Below are 16,770 nucleotides of genomic sequence, written 5' to 3'. Positions count from 1 at the left end.
TCTACTCATCACTAATTGAAGAAAATAAGAACAACCCCAGGTTTCTTTTCAGCACTGTAGCCAGGCTGACAAAGAGTCAGAGCTCTATTGAGCTGAGTATTCCATTAACTTTAACTAGTAATGACTTCATGACTTTCTTTGCTAACAAAATTTTAACTATTAGAGAAAAAATTACTCATAACCATCCCAAAGACGTATCGTTATCTTTGGCTGCTTTCAGTGATGCCGGTATTTGGTTAGACTCTTTCTCTCCGATTGTTCTGTCTGAGTTATTTTCATTAGTTACTTCATCCAAACCATCAACATATTTATTAGACCCCATTCATACCAGGCTGCTCAAGGAAGCCCTACCATTATTTAATGTTTCGATCTTAAATATGATCAATCTATCTTTGTTAGTTGGCTATGTACCACAGGCTTTTAAGGTGGCAGTAATTAAACCATTACTTAAAAAGCCATCACTTGACCCAGCTATCTTAGCTAATTATAGGCCAATCTCCAACCTTCCTTTTCTCTCAAAAATTCTTGAAAGGGTAGTTGTAAAACAGCTAACTGATCATCTGCAGAGGAATGGTCTATTTGAAGAGTTTCAGTCAGGTTTTAGAATTCATCATAGTACAGAAACAGCATTAGTGAAGGTTACAAATGATCTTCTTATGGCCTCGGACAGTGGACTCATCTCTGTGCTTGTTCTGTTAGACCTCAGTGCTGCTTTTGATACTGTTGACCATAAAATTTTATTACAGAGATTAGAGCATGCCATAGGTATTAAAGGCACTGCGCTGCGGTGGTTTGAATCATATTTGTCTAATAGATTACAATTTGTTCATGTAAATGGGGAATCTTCTTCACAGACTAAAGTTAATTATGGAGTTCCACAAGGTTCTGTGCTAGGACCAATTTTATTCACTTTATACATGCTTCCCTTAGGCAGTATTATTAGACGGTATTGCTTAAATTTTCATTGTTACGCAGATGATACCCAGCTTTATCTATCCATGAAGCCAGAGGACACACACCAATTAGCTAAACTGCAGGATTGTCTTACAGACATAAAGACATGGATGACCTCTAATTTCCTGCTTTTAAACTCAGATAAAACTGAAGTTATTGTACTTGGCCCCACAAATCTTAGAAACATGGTGTCTAACCAGATCCTTACTCTGGATGGCATTACCCTGACCTCTAGTAATACTGTGAGAAATCTTGGAGTCATTTTTGATCAGGATATGTCATTCAAAGTGCATATTAAACAAATATGTAGGACTGCTTTTTTGCATTTACGCAATATCTCTAAAATCAGAAAGGTCTTGTCTCAGAGTGATGCTGAAAAACTAATTCATGCATTTATTTCCTCTAGGCTGGACTATTGTAATTCATTATTATCAGGTTGTCCTAAAAGTTCCCTAAAAAGCCTTCAGTTAATTCAAAATGCTGCAGCTAGAGTACTGACGGGGACTAGAAGGAGAGAGCATATCTCTCCCATATTGGCCTCTCTTCATTGGCTTCCTGTTAATTCTAGAATAGAATTTAAAATTCTTCTTCTTACTTATAAAGTTTTGAATAATCAGGTCCCATCTTATCTTAGGGACCTCGTAGTACCATATCACCCCAATAGAGCGCTTCGCTCTCAGACTGCAGGCTTACTTGTAGTTCCTAGGGTTTGTAAGAGTAGAATGGGAGGCAGAGCCTTCAGCTTTCAGGCTCCTCTCCTGTGGAACCAGCTCCCAATTCAGATCAGGGAGACAGACACCCTCTCTACTTTTAAGATTAGGCTTAAAACTTTCCTTTTTGCTAAAGCTTATAGTTAGGGCTGGATCAGGTGACCCTGAACCATCCCTTAGTTATGCTGCTATAGACGTAGACTGCTGGGGGGTTCCCATGATGCACTCTTTCTTTCTCTTTTTGCTCTGTATGCACCACTCTGCATTTAATCATTAGTGATCGATCTCTGCTCCCCTCCACAGCATGTCTTTTTCCTGGTTCTCTCCCTCAGCCCCAACCAGTCCCAGCAGAAGACTGCCCCTCCCTGAGCCTGGTTCTGCTGGAGGTTTCTTCCTGTTAAAAGGGAGTTTTTCCTTCCCACTGTAGCCAAGTGCTTGCTCACAGGGGGTCGTTTTGACCGTTGGGGTTTTACATAATTATTGTATGGCCTTGCCTTACAATACGAGGGCTGTCCGTAAAGTATAGGTCCTTTTTATTTTTTTCAAAAACTATATGGATTTCATTCATATGTTTTTACGTCAGACATGCTTGAACCCTCATGCGCATGCGTGAGTTTTTCCACGCCTGTCGGTGACGTCATTTGCCTGTGAGCACTCCTTGTGGGAGGAGTCGTCCAGCGCCTCGTCGGAATTCCTTTGTCTGAGAAGTTGCTGAGAGACTGGCGCTTTGTTTGATCAAAATTTTTTCTAAACCTGAGAGACACATCGAAGTGGACATGGTTCGAAAAATTAAGCTGGTTTTCAGTGAAAATGTATTAGCTGATGAGAGATTTTGAGGTGATTCTGTCGCTTTAAGGACTTTTCACGGTGCGAGACGTCGCGCAGCGCTCTCAGGCAGCGTCATCAGCCTGTTTCAAGCTTAAAACCTCCACATTTCAGGCTCTATTGATCCAGGACGTCGTGAGAGAACAGAGACGTTTCAGAAGAAGTCGGTTTCAGCATTTTATCCGGATATTCCACTGTTAAAGGAGATTTTTTTAATGAAAGACGTGCGGATGGGTCCGCGCATCGGGACGCAGCCGACGCGGCGCAGCGGCACAGGAAAAACACCTCCGTGTTGATAACCATTTGTTAAAATCCAGTTGGCTTTTGATGGCTTTCAGTGGAGTGAGTATATGATAAATTGTTTATCAGCTGGAGATGTTCCAACTTGTCCTTAAGGCTTCCAACAGAGGTGTTTTTCCTGTGGCGGAGCGTCGCGGCGGCTGCGAGCCGACGCTGCAATCCGCCCGCATGTCTTTCATTAAAAAAATCTCCTTTAACAGTGGAATATCTGGATAAAATGCTGAAACCGACTTCTTCTGAAACTTCTCTGTTCTCTCACGACGTCCTGGATCAACAGAGCCTGAAATGTGGAGGTTTTTAGCTTGAAACAGGCTGATGACGCCGCCTGAGAGCGCTGCGCGACGTCTCGCACGGTGAAAAGTCCTTAAAGCGACAGAATCACCTCAAAATCTCTCATCAGCTGTTAAAATTTTCACTGAAAACCAGCTTAATTTTTCGAACCATGTCCACTTCGATGTGTCTCACAGGTTTAGAAAAAATTTTAATCAAACAACGCGCCAGTCTCTCAGCAACTTCTCAGACAAAGGAATCCCGACGAGGGGCTGGATGACTCCTCCCACAAGGAGTGCTCACAGGCGAATGACTTCACCGACAGGCGTGGAAAAACTCACACATGCGCACGAGGGTTCAAGCATGTCTGACGTAAAAACATATGAATGAAATCCATAAAGTTTTTGAAAAAAATAAAAAGGACCTATACTTTACGGACAGACCTCGTATAAAGCGCCTTGGGGCAACTGTTTGTTGTGATTTGGCGCTATATAAAAAAAATGATTGATTGATTGATTGAATGATTTTCCTTTTATTTGTAAACTAAATTATGCATTAACTCAGAACAATTAAACTACATGAAATTCATGAAGACTGAAAAGACTTGAATCATTTCAAAAACCACAGCTAAAGTAGTCTATTTTGGGAGTAACAAGAATGCACAGGATTAGGAATGAACATATCAGAGGGACAGCTCAGGTGGGATGGTTTGGAGACAAACTCAGAGAGGCGTGATTGAGATGGTTTGGACATGTACAGAGGAGGGACCCAGGGTATATAGGGAGAAGGATGCTGAGGATGGAGCCACCAGGCAGGAGGAGAAGAGGGAGGCCAAAGAGGAGGTTTATGGATGTGTTGAAGGAGGACATGCAGGTGGTTGGTGTGACAGAGGAAGATACAGAGGACAGGGTGAGATGGAAATGATTGATCTGCTGTGGCGACCCCTAACGGGAACAGCCGAAAGACAAAGAAGAAGTAAAATATTAATAACATACATTATAGTAAAAAAGGCACTTATATTCTTATGTGAAATCCTGTAATTCCATTAAAAGCCACAAGATATTTTTTTACAATGACACAAGTCAACATTAATAAAATTCACTTATATTCTTGTGTGAAATCCTATAAGTCCATTTAAAGCCACAATGTATTTTTCCAGTGAAAGAAAGTCTACATTAATAAAAAGTCACTTATATTCTTGTATGAATTCCTGTATGAATTTCAGAATTTTCGGATCCGCCGACTTTTTCACAGCTGTGGTTTTGGGTGTTGCTGAAAACTATGTTACCCAGAATGCTCTGGAGGTGAGCACTAAAAATGGCAGCAATAAAAATTCACAAAGAAACCCATGCAGACTGTGTCCTCGTTTTATATACGCACTACAAAGTATAATGTACAACTTTAATACAACAATGGAATTAGTAATGCAAACACACTTCAAAGCCCCATACTGCAGTATAAGCAATGGTAACCATAATACCACGCTATTCAACAAAATGGATGCCAAGTAGTGGCTAACAGACTAACAAGTAGGACACCAGAATACTTGATGGCTTTACCCTCTTTTCATAATGATCAGTACCCATTTCTCAAAATTTTGTTACATTTCATATTTTACTATTGCCACCAAAATGGCGGCAATAAAAGTTCAGAAAAAAACATGCAGATCAGTCTCCTAGTCTTTTATATGCACGATAAAGCATAACTGACTTCAGTACAAGAATGGAATGAGTAACACAAACAGACACACTTCATAGCCAGCACACTGCAGTAGATAGTTATAAGCTGGTTACCATAATGATGCTGTTTGCGCACTGCGCACATCACATAAACCTAAATTGAGCCCCTCAACCAAGACAACTGATAAAAACAGATAATACAAGGAAAACAGTCCCTTCAGTAAATCAAATCAAATCAATATTGAGTGTTTAAAAAAATGTTTGCTTTAAATTTTTGAAAACAAGAACACAACACAAATTCTCACACCCCATAACAACAATCAAATCAATGAAATGGGCCAAACTCAAGACCAACAGAAAATAATTTAGGCTATTACTTACTTACATATCAATGTGCAAACAATAAAAGCAAAAAAGAAAGAAAGAAAAAACAAACCTGTAACAATACTACAAATATTGGCATTAATAAGGAACTTCTAATACTCCAACCCCTTCAGGACTATTTTGGATCTGTTACTGTTTCTTTGGCCATTGACCATTGATGATTTTCTTTCACCAAAACATCAAATCTACAACCCCTGGCAAAAATTATGGAATCACCGGTCTCGGAGGATGTTCATTCAGTTGTTTAATTTTGTAGAAAAAAAGCGGATCACAGACATGACACAAAACTAAAGTCATTTCAAATGCCAACTTTCTGGCTTTAAGAAACACTATAAGAAATCAAGAAAAAAAGATTGTGGCAGTCAGTAACGGTTACTTTTTTAGACCAAGCAGAGGAAAAAAATATGGAATCACTCAATTCTGAGGACAAAATTATGGAATCACCTTGTAAATTTTCATCCCCAAAACTAACACCTGCATCATATCAGATCTGCTCGTTAGTCTGCATCTAAAAAGGAGTGATCACACCTTGGAGAGCTGTTGCACCAAGTGGACTGACATGAATCATGGCTCCAACACGAGAGATGTCAATTTAAACAAAGGAGAGGATTATCAAACTCTTAAAAGAGAGTAAATCATCACGCAGTGTTGCAAAAGATGTTGGTTGTTCACAGTCAGCTGTGTCTAAACTCTGGACCAAATACAAACAACATGGGAAGGTTGTTAAAGGCAAACATACTGGTAGACCAAGGAAGACATCAAAGCGTCAAGACAGAAAACTTAAAGCAATATGTCTCAAAAATCAAAAAATGTACAACAAAACAAATGAGGAACGAATGGGAGGAAACTGGAGTCAACGTCTGTGACCGAACTGTAAGAAACCGCCTAAAGGAAATGGGATTTACATACAGAAAAGCTAAACGAAAGGCATCATTAACACCTAAACAGAAAAAACAAGGTTACAATGGGCTAAGGAAAAGCAATTGTGGACTGTGGATGACTGGATGAAAGTCATATTCAGTGATGAATCTCGAATCTGCATTGGGCAAGGTGATGATGCTGGAACTTTTGTTTGGTGCCTTTCCAATTAGATTTATAAAGATGACTGCCTGAAGAGAACATGTAAATTTCCACAGTCATTTATGATATGGGGTTGCATGTCAGGTAAAGGCACTGGGGAGATGGCTGTCATTACATCATCAATAAATGCACAAGTTTATGTTGATATTTTGGACAATTGAAAGGATGTTTGGGGATGATGAAATCATTTTTCAAGATGATAATGCATCTTGCCATAGAGCAAAAACTGCAGAAACATTCCTTACAAAAAGACACATAGGGTCAATGTCATGGCATAGGGTCAATGTCAATGAGCAGATCTGATTTGATGTAGATGTTAATTTGGGGGATGAAAATTTACAGGGTGATTCCATAATTTTTTCCTCAGAATTGAGTGATTCCATATTTTTTTCCTCTGCTTGGTCTAAAAAAGTAACCGTTACTGACTGCCACAATCTTTTTTTCTTGATTTCTTATAGTGTTTCTTAAAGCCAGAAAGTTGCCATTTGAAATGACTTTAGTTTTGTGTCATGTCTGTACAAAATTAAACAACTGAATGAACATCCTCTGAGGCCGGTGATTCCATAATTTTTGCCAGGGGTTGTAGGCTTGCAACACAGATGTAAATTGTGGCAAACTGTAGCTGAAATTTCTGGTCTTCTTTTGAAGAAAATTCTCCTGTACACTTCATCATGAAGCTGTATAACTGGGGATACAAAATGCAAAACATGCACTGTGCAGAATTTCTCAAATCACAGTCGCAGAAACCTATAACTTCTGGGTTGCCTGGGTGTCTTGATGGCTTTCCTCACTCTTCTCCTTCTTGCACAAGTCACTCAGTTTTTGGAAAACTGTCTACTCCACACAGATTTACTATAGAGTGCCATAGTGTTTGCATTTCTTTATAAATGATGTAAATAAATTCCAAGACATTTAGTGTCAATCAAGCAATCAATCAAGCAATAGTTAATTAATCATAGCTTGGTGACTTTGATATTTTTAATGAATTCATATCAAGTTGTAGAGATTTGCTTTCAGTTTGAGTTTAAGGATGATAATTTTATAATTTCTGTATTTTTTTGTATTTGAAATGGCTTAAACAATAAACAAATTAAAATGTGTGAAATACCAAGTGTTCCAATGCTATATAATTTCCTGTATATTCGTTTTATAAAATGTTCTGTAATTTGTGTCTGTCGCATGGCCCAAGCAGCATGTCACCCCTTTGACTCTGGTCTGCTTGAGGTTTCTTCCTCAAATCATCAGAGGGAGTTTTTCCTTACCACTTTTGCCTGTGTGCTTGCTTACTTGTGTGTGCTTGCTTAGTTGTGTGATGCGCCTTGTGATTTTCTGCTATATAAATGAAAATAAATTGAAATAAATTAAATTGACATTTTGGAGGGCACTGTATTTAACATCACAGTGTTGTTGTGTCTTATAAATAACTATTGTTATTTATAAAGCAGTAGTACACTTCAAATTGAGTCATACAAAATACACAGTAAACTTAATAAATTACACTAAACTTCAACCGCTTAGTCCAATTAAGGGTTGCGGGGAGCTGGAGCCTATCCCAGCAGTCATAGAGTGCAAGGTGCAGGACACCAGTCTGTTGCAGGGCACTTAATAAATTAATCATACATAATCCTAAGTAATGTTATGTGACAAATATATGAGAAATAGCTTCCACTGGACAATGACATAGCAGACATCTACACAACAACAACAACATACATTTATTTTCATGTATATAACACCCACAGGGTAGTCTACTAGAATTGCCCACAATCCAAAAAAGTGCAAAAACAAAATGAAATGGCTTAATCTGCCTTGCTCCCCAACAGGCTGCCTTACAAAGTGCAGATGTGGCAACCTGCCCGGAAACGAAAGTTAGAAGTTGCACACTTGACCAGAAGAACCGTAACAAACGCGTCACAATCAAGCAAGTTTCAAGATGTACTCACTGAAAATGTTAGAACATGACTGACACTGTTAAGACTATGAACATGCAGAATATACCATTTTGCAAATTGGGATTGTGGAGCCCAATACATTTGCATAGTCCGCATATAGCAGGAAACGGCTTGAGTTCTTACTGTGACCAATCAGACTGCATTATGTGCTTACCCTGCCCTTACCACATGCTCACTGCATCTCGCTTGTCCTCATCAATATTGCATCACATGCTGCTCTTTGTCATATATTTGGCAAGTTTTCTTGTGCCCCCATGTCATTTCAACAATAAACTTCTCTCCCCCCCAAAAAACAGCTCTCTGACCAAACGTCCCCACCTCTATTTAAATACACAGTCAGTTATGCTCTGTACAGGTGCACAGGTGTGCATTCAGGCACATGCTTTGAAGCAAACCTCATTTTATCTGAGGGAGGAGAGCCCCCCTCCCCCACCCAAACAGGCAGGCTGAATGGCTGCATTTCAGCACAATGGACAGCAACCTGCACATTTTTCTAGAAAGCACATGCACAGCCACAACTCGAGACTGCTGCTTGGAGATCCTGTCCATGCCACGCTTGTAGGTTACTAGGTTTTAGTTTACTAGGTCCTTACTATGTTTTAGTTTCATTATTACTATGTCAATACAGTCATTACTATGACCTTGTTAATTTCTTATAGCGTCCAAATTTACACATCCTCCATAACCTTGAAGACTATACCATGTCCTTAATAGTTTCTGTTGTGTTCCTGCAATGTTGTACAATTTGTAATTGCAGCCACCCATTTTTTATTTTTTATTTTATTTTATATATTTATTTATTTATTTATTTTTTATTTTTTTTTGCGGATGTCGTGGAAACAACTGTGGATGTGATGTATTTTACAGCAGTGTTGTGCTAATAGCAGTTTATAGTTCTACATTGAGACCTTTTGCTGAAAACCTCACATATTTTTGAATAAAATATTTTTGTTTTATCATACTTGTCCATTGTTATTCTGAGAGAAATATCCTTTATTTTTAAACCTTCTTCCAACAAATAACACGTGAAGACTAAATTCCAAAGTCCCCTTTTTTAATTAGCACACTCTTTTGAAAAGGTTGTTTTATTTATTTATTTGGCTTGAGAGGATTGTAAAAACAACAGCAATGGTTGTTTGTGTGTAAGTGGTGCTGGTCTGTTTCTCATACTGTACTTGTCCATACATATAGCAAAAAGCTCCAGATATAACCACTACACTCAGCGTAGGTGTATACTCCATAAGATAAGACGGTAGAGATGAAAAGAGCAAAATGGTAACAAGGACAACTCTGTGGCAAATGCAGCTCTCTTTATATATCAATCCACTTCCATGGGGAGTTCAGAGGTCAGGGTCAGGTTCAGTCATTAAACAGCAACTCTGCAGATGGTAGGGACTCCTTCAGTAATTAGGGAAATCTTCCAACATCATGCTTTAACCCTTAATAATGGATGGGTTCTTGAATAACTGCTTGCTTTTCACTATAGTTTGGCTGTTGCTGCAACACCCTTGGCATCATCCAATCGACCAGTAAGCCAGAGCATTTGTTACCTGCACCATGTTGTACAGTTTGATTTTTATTTCTGTCTTTGTCATTTATTGTCATTATTTATTTAATCCAAGAACATGACTGTGAGTTTAGCCATTATGTGATAGTTGTGTACTGTTCCAGGGTGTGTGTATGTCTGGATGCCACAGTTCAATTTTTGATGCTTGTTTTTTTTTGTTTGTTTGTTTTTTCTGCTCAAGCTGAGTTGTTTTATGTAGCACAAAGGACACAATACAAGTTTCTGAGACACTGAACAGTAAAGTTTGACTAGACCATATTTTATACATAGAGCTACTCATTAGTCTCAGTCTGCTTTACTTACATTACTTCATGTGTTGTCAGTTTGAAACCAGCAAATTCACCATCACAAGTGATGAAATCTGTGGATGTCACTGGCTTCACGTTGGACTCAGCCTGCAGGAGCTGCCTCAGGGAAGATTGTGGAGCTGCTGTTTTAGCACACAGCAAGACCTAGTTATGTCAGAAGCACTCTCAGTTTGACATGGCACAGCAGGGGAAAAAGGGAAGAGGAACCATGCAGAAGCTATCTTTTAATCCATTTAATATTATTTTACCTTACAAAGATACATGGGTATAATTTCCCACTGATGGTCCCTATTTGTGTACATGAACGGGATACTTCATCTACGCTGTCCCAGTTCACCTAGTTGGGTACTCATCAGCTGGGGAAGTGGCCCGCCAAAGACTGGTTTCCCAACCAGAGTGAGTTATAGATGCAAATCTGCTTCATGCTAAAGAATCCCAAAGATAAGCAGCAGGACCAATGGGCCTCAGGGCCAAAACAGGACTTTAATAAGGGGCTAGATAATTCAAGATACTCTGAGGGTGAAACATCTCTTTTCAAAACTTTAATGTAATAAGTCAGCCCTTTTTTATAAAAGCTGAATGATCTGTCCTATGTAGCTTTTTTTCCAAGACAATGACATCTATTACTTAAACAAAACTGCACTGAGCTAATGTTTATTTTATGAACCTCCCCACTGGCTTTCTTAATTATCTAAAGTGAAAACTGTTGCTAGACTTATCAGACCACATGACCCATAATGAGTGTTTGTAGTGCAATCAGGGGAAGGCTTAGAAGGAGGGTGAGGGAGTGGGAAGAAGCCAGAAAACTAGAGCGCCGCGCTCATAGAAAGCAAATCTCTGCCAACAGTGGTTTCCAATTCCATAAATTTTTACCTTGTAAAAAAATGTCAAGGTCAATGTCTGGCTTTTCATAAGCATAAATTAGATGTGTCAAATGTCAGGAGTATGTATTTAGTTCATGCACTTGAATCAAAGGTTTTTTTGTGGTGTTGCCAGGTTTTTTTTTTTGTTTTTTTTTTTGGTTTCTGAATTCTTTTCAGATAATTTTCATAGAACATTGGTTATCTCTGCTATGCACAATTTCTCATTGCTTTTTGGGACTTGATTTCCAACTAACTGGGAGATAGACAAACAGACATAAAATTGGAACCTCCATTCAATTTTGGTGGTGTAGGTAAATCCATAACAGAAAAATGAAAGTTATTGAGGCACTTTTGATTGAGATAATGCAAAATGTACATTAAATGGGCTTTTCAATATTGAATTCAAATGTCCACAAAATCCACAATCTGGATCAGATCCAGATCAAACTTTGTCAGGTCATAGTGAGTGCCAGTCTGCACCTCACATTCAAATATGAGAGTGATTAAGAATTAAAATATTCATTGAATGGGGTTTTCAGTGTTAAATTTAAATGGCCACAAAATCTGTAATCTGTATCAGATCTGGATCAAACTTTCAGTCGATAACGATACCATCCTACCGAAAGCTTTCAAAAATGAAGGAAATTTGATCTTTTTTGACACAGTTATGAATGTTAAAAAAATTTGTTCAGTATTAAAGATAGGGATTTTTTCAATTTTATAAAATTTTTCCTGAGTTTGACCTTTGACCTATGGCCTTGAAAATTTAATCCGTTCTTGCCTATCAGGATATGAATCTTCAGTAAAAAATTATAATGTTATATAAAAATATATGGGGTCCAGGCTGTTTACAAACAAACAAACAGACAGCCAAGCGAAACCATAACCTCCTCCAACTTCGTTGACAGAGGTAAAAATGGGCTTTTCACAAAAATCCACAATCAGATCTGTATCAAATTTTGTCAGGTGATAGGGAGTGCCAGTCTGCACCTCACTTTCAAATATGAGAGTGATTTGGGCATGTTTTGCCCAAACTTTGTCAGTTGATAAAGGATACCGTCCTGCATAACTCTCTCAAATATGAAAGAAATGTGATCTTTTTTGACAGTTGTGAATTTCTGAAAATTCATTCAACGTTAAAGGATAGGGATTTTCATGACTTTGAACTTTGACCTCTATGACTTTGTAAGTTGAATCAGTTCTTGCCAGTCATGATATGAATCCTCTGTAAAAAAAAAAAAAAAAAATCATAACGGTTTATGGAAATTTGGGTTTCCAGGCTGTTCACAAACAAAGAGTGGCACCAGCATAACCTCCTCCAAGTTTGTTGGTGGCGTTAACAAACAAACCAACAGGGGCGGAGGTAATTTGTGAAGGGATGGAGTGATGAAGTTGAGAAGACAGACAGAAAAGTATATGAAAGAGTCAAGAGAGGCGTAAGAGCGATGGAGGCTAAGGATGCAAAGTCCACAAAGAGAGTGAAAAACGAAGCAAGTGATCATTCCAGAGAGTGAGAGCAGTTTGTGCTTACGACAGGAGCAGGGAAGGACAGGAAGAAGGCTTGTGAGAGCAGCACTAAAGGGAAACTCAAGTCCATGACGCTTGTGAAAGATTAAAGAGGCCTTACACACACACATGAATACACCCACACACCAGACCGGTGTGGCTTACAGCGGTAACAGTGCGCTGTCTTACTATGTGACAAGAAGGGTACAGACGCTACTCCAGTGAAGGTAGTTTTGTCTGTTTTTTGTGTGCTCCTGACTCAAATACAAGAAGACATTTTCTGTTGCTGTCTTCTGCTGCAAAAAAGTCTTTATAGCAGATCTTCCCTAGTAGGGAAAAAGCTTAAAGGCATACTCTGACAACCTCACAGCATCTGAAGGTTACTTTGAGAAATCCGAACAGTGTTAATTATGATAATAAAATATGCCATGAGTCTGGTGAAGAAAAATAAAAGTGTAATTCAGACTGTTTTCCAGCTATTCCAGAAAATTTCCTGTGTCAGTATTAAATTATTCTTGTTGCTTTAGCAATCTTTACCACATTTTGGAACTTAACGGCAACTGAAAGTGCTCACGACTTGGACTGCTCAAAGTCAGTGGTGTTATTGCAATACAAGCTCATCCACCTATCCATTTTCCAAACCCAGGGGGTGGTACTGGAGTCTTTCCCAGCTATCAATAGGTGAGAGGCAGGGTACAACCTGGACTGGCCTGCAGTCCATTGCAGGATTTCATTCACATGCTTACTCACACCTATGGTCAATTTAAAGTTTCCAGGAGGTGAGAGAAAGCAAGAGTACCTGGCGGGACCCCACACAAACATCAGGAGAACATGCAAACAGCACAAAAAATGGACCAGGTCACGTTCCAGCCCTGTACATTCACACTGTGATGCAACAGGCCCCAACTACTGACCTACTGTGGTGCCCTGTCTTACTTGTACTATAGTAATATGTTAGCTGTGCCATAGCCTACCATATCTCATGGCATGTCATGATTCACCTGCACAAAATATACATTAATGTGTTGGTTTGTGATATTGTCAGTATGTCACTATGATATTGTCTAATACATACCGTGACGGCTGCACAAAATTAAAAGTGAAGCGGGGGGGGGGGGGGGGGGGGGGGGGTCAGGGTGGCTATGGTTAGGGTTGGGGGAAGGAGTAGGGTTAGGTTATGGTTAAGGTTAGGGTTGGGGGTAGGAGTAGGGTTAGTAATAGTGAATTAAAAAACCCTGTCCTGAAAATTTGAATCATTTTGTGATGGGAGCACACAAAAAAAACAAAACAAAAACAAAACAAAACAAAACCAAAAAAACAAAAACAAACGTGAGACTTGTTTGGCCATAGCAGTGCTAGTTTTCTGGATAAAATTTTAACATTTTTCTTTCTTCTTTTGTTCATTCTTTATTTGTTCAGGACTCTTTTCAAAGTAACACCGCAAAATGAATTGCAGTATCTCAACGACAAGTTCTGATTCAGACACACATACACAGACCAACCCAGTCTCATGGCATGTCGTGATTCAGCAGCACGAAATATACATTAATCTTTTGGTTTGTGATATTGTGACAAAAAGCGCCTCATTTTCGTCACGGCAGCACAAATTCATTCTAATTCATTCCATGATGGCTGCACGAAATTAAAAGTGAAGCTGGGGGGTCGGGGTTGTTAAGGTTAGGGTTGGGGGTAGGAGTAGGGTTAGGAATAGTGAGTTAAAAAAAAAAACCTTCTCAAAAATTTGACTAATTTCGTCAGGGGAGCAAGAAAAAAAAAACATGAGACTGGGCTGACACAGACATATGCGCAAGCTAAAAAACTCAATAAAATAAACTCGATCATTTTTTATTATTATTTAAATAGTAAAAGGCTGTAAATATAATAATGACGGGGTACATCATTCCAAAAGCCAGCTTTCCTAGTTTATGGCCCTTGTTGAGAATGCCTGCCATCTTTGTCACGATGGCGTTTCCACTAAACTTTCTGACTGGATAGAAATGGGTTTCAAATAATTACCTAATGCCGGGATATTCGAAGAGAATGCCTATTTTGGTTGAGAAAATCAAACACTGTGGCCTTGCCATGCAAATGACTTAGTTTGCTTTAGTGGAAATGGGCCAGAAGGAGTACTGAGCCCTGCGTGACGATTCTCAACCACTTCAGACCTGTGACTGGAATGTAAAACGTGTAAGTACTCAATTTCTTTGCTGGCCACTTATGACATTAGGTGGCCCAAACTGTCCTGAACCAAAAATATTAATGTTGACCCCTGAATGGGAGGTTGACATGTTAGCAGTGACTTCAATCAATGATCTTTGATATACTAATAATTTTCATATTTCATTTACATATACCGTTAGTAAAAAATACAGATGACTGATAACTTCTGGATATTGACTTATCACACCTGAGCAGTGATGATCTCTTCTACCCAAAGCCAACTAAATGTCAGCTGTTATATAAAAAAAAAAAAAGCCTCATAGTGGCTTGCTGTCACTGGCCAGCTGTCTGACTGTCATTTGGTGGGTGTGTGTGTGTGTGTGTGTGTGTGTGTGTGTGCGTGCGCGGGCATCAGTGACACCTGGGGCCTGCATCCTGTTGGGAGTGTAACGGTGCAACGAAAGAACGATGATTAATTTCACTGCAAGTAGCCTGTCTTACTGACATGGCTGTACTGAGAGGTGTGTGCTTGTGTGTGTGTGTGTTTGAGAGAGAGAGAGAGAGAGAGAGACAATGATGTCAATGAATTGGTTGGACAGGATTTATAAGGCAGTCGTCTCATTGAATGTGTCTGACCCTGAATGGAGGGCATCCAAAGTATCACAGCACACCTGCTGACTAAACAGTCTCTCTCTCTCTCTGTCTCTCTGTCTCTCTCTCTCTCTCTCTCTCTCTCCACCATATCACTGCACATTTAAAGCTCTTCTCTCGTTGAATACTTGTGTTGGCATTGGATTTAATGTTTTACAAAACGTACCAACAGTTCATTTGGTGAGGATCCATGGACACAACGATGAGCACAGTGTTGACATGCACAAAGACACATACTATACACAGTGTGGATTTAATTCACAAAATGTATTTTTTCTTTCAATTCCACACATCCTCTGTTTCCTTTATTGTCATAACGTTGCATAACCATTTTGGACTCTACACAGTAAAATCACTAGTTTTATATTAACACTGACACACTGTAAAACGCAGTGAGTTAGTTGAACTCAAACCATTTGAGGAAACCGATTGCCTTAAACCATTTGAGTTTGCCAGCTTAAAATAATTTTCAAAAATTTCATTGTTAAAGTTTTATTAACTTAACAATTTATAGTTAATTAAACATGTAAATCTAGCTTATGTTTTTCAATAAAAAAGTGATACATTTCTGCCTAAAAAATTGCATTACACATTGGATTAGATTTTTTTGATGTGTTCTTTGATTTACTTGTTGACTCTGCATTGTGTTGTTATGACTCTGCCCATTCGCTCCCCTCAGGACGCAAACTCATGATCTCTAGAAGTCGTACTCTCTAACCAGAAAGCTATAACCCAGGGCTCTGGCCTTGTGAGCTGAGAATTCTTTTGAGCTGTTGGGAGTGAGGATTACTAACTACATATGCACAGCAACACCTGCTGGTCTTATTACATAAACTCAATTAAAATGAGTGAATGGAATGCACTGGAAATACATCATCAATACTTAAATGGCCCAAAACGTTAAATGCACTTAAACGAACTGAGTTGTTATGACAACAATTAATTTTTGAGTTAGTTTTATAAATGGAAATGAGTGACTATAACTTTTTTCAAAGTTTGAGTTACATTAACTTATTGTATTAAAATGGAGTGTTTGGTTTAAAAGTGCAGTGAACATAAGGTCCCACTCTGACCAGAGCAGGACCATGTGTTCACTGGCAGTATTAATTTAACACTGTCAGTGTTATACACTGGTGATTTTACTGTGTAGCTCCTGTCTTGTCCTAGCTCTTGTCCTATCCAGACACTTGGAACATTGGTTCGAGGTTAATGAGGTTAACAAGCTGCTCTTATCGTTTTCTCTTTTTTCTGCATCCATTGTTCCTCCTCTGTGCTTTCTCTCCCTTTTGTCCAGCCATATAATTAACTAGATGTTTAACAGCTGAGGTTAGACAGAGCACCACTGTGTATGGACACACATACACTGTGAGAAAATGTCTGTAATAAGAAAAATGTTGAAAATGGTCCAGTGTCCATTTACAGTTCCACTTCGACACTGCAGATGAAGTGTCTTGTCCAAGGACACAGACACATAGCCTGAAGCACACACCTGGATTTGAACCCTGGTCAGTATATTGGTAAAAAAAAGTCACCAAAAGGAAAATAATGGAGGCAAGAATGA

At 38.9% G+C, this 16,770-nt stretch overlaps 1 protein-coding gene across 1 annotated transcript in view; it reads left to right on the top strand.

The window, feature by feature from the left end:
• Nucleotides 1-16,770, top strand: part of LOC117512209 (plexin-A1-like) — a 1,069,160-nt gene that overhangs the window by 515,527 nt on the left and 536,863 nt on the right.

The sequence above is a fragment of the Thalassophryne amazonica genome, chromosome 6 (genome assembly GCF_902500255.1).
Source record: "Thalassophryne amazonica chromosome 6, fThaAma1.1, whole genome shotgun sequence".
NCBI lineage: Eukaryota > Metazoa > Chordata > Actinopteri > Batrachoidiformes > Batrachoididae > Thalassophryne > Thalassophryne amazonica.
The sequence above is the reverse complement of the archived record's forward strand: the minus strand, read 5'-3'. Positions and strand labels throughout refer to the sequence as shown.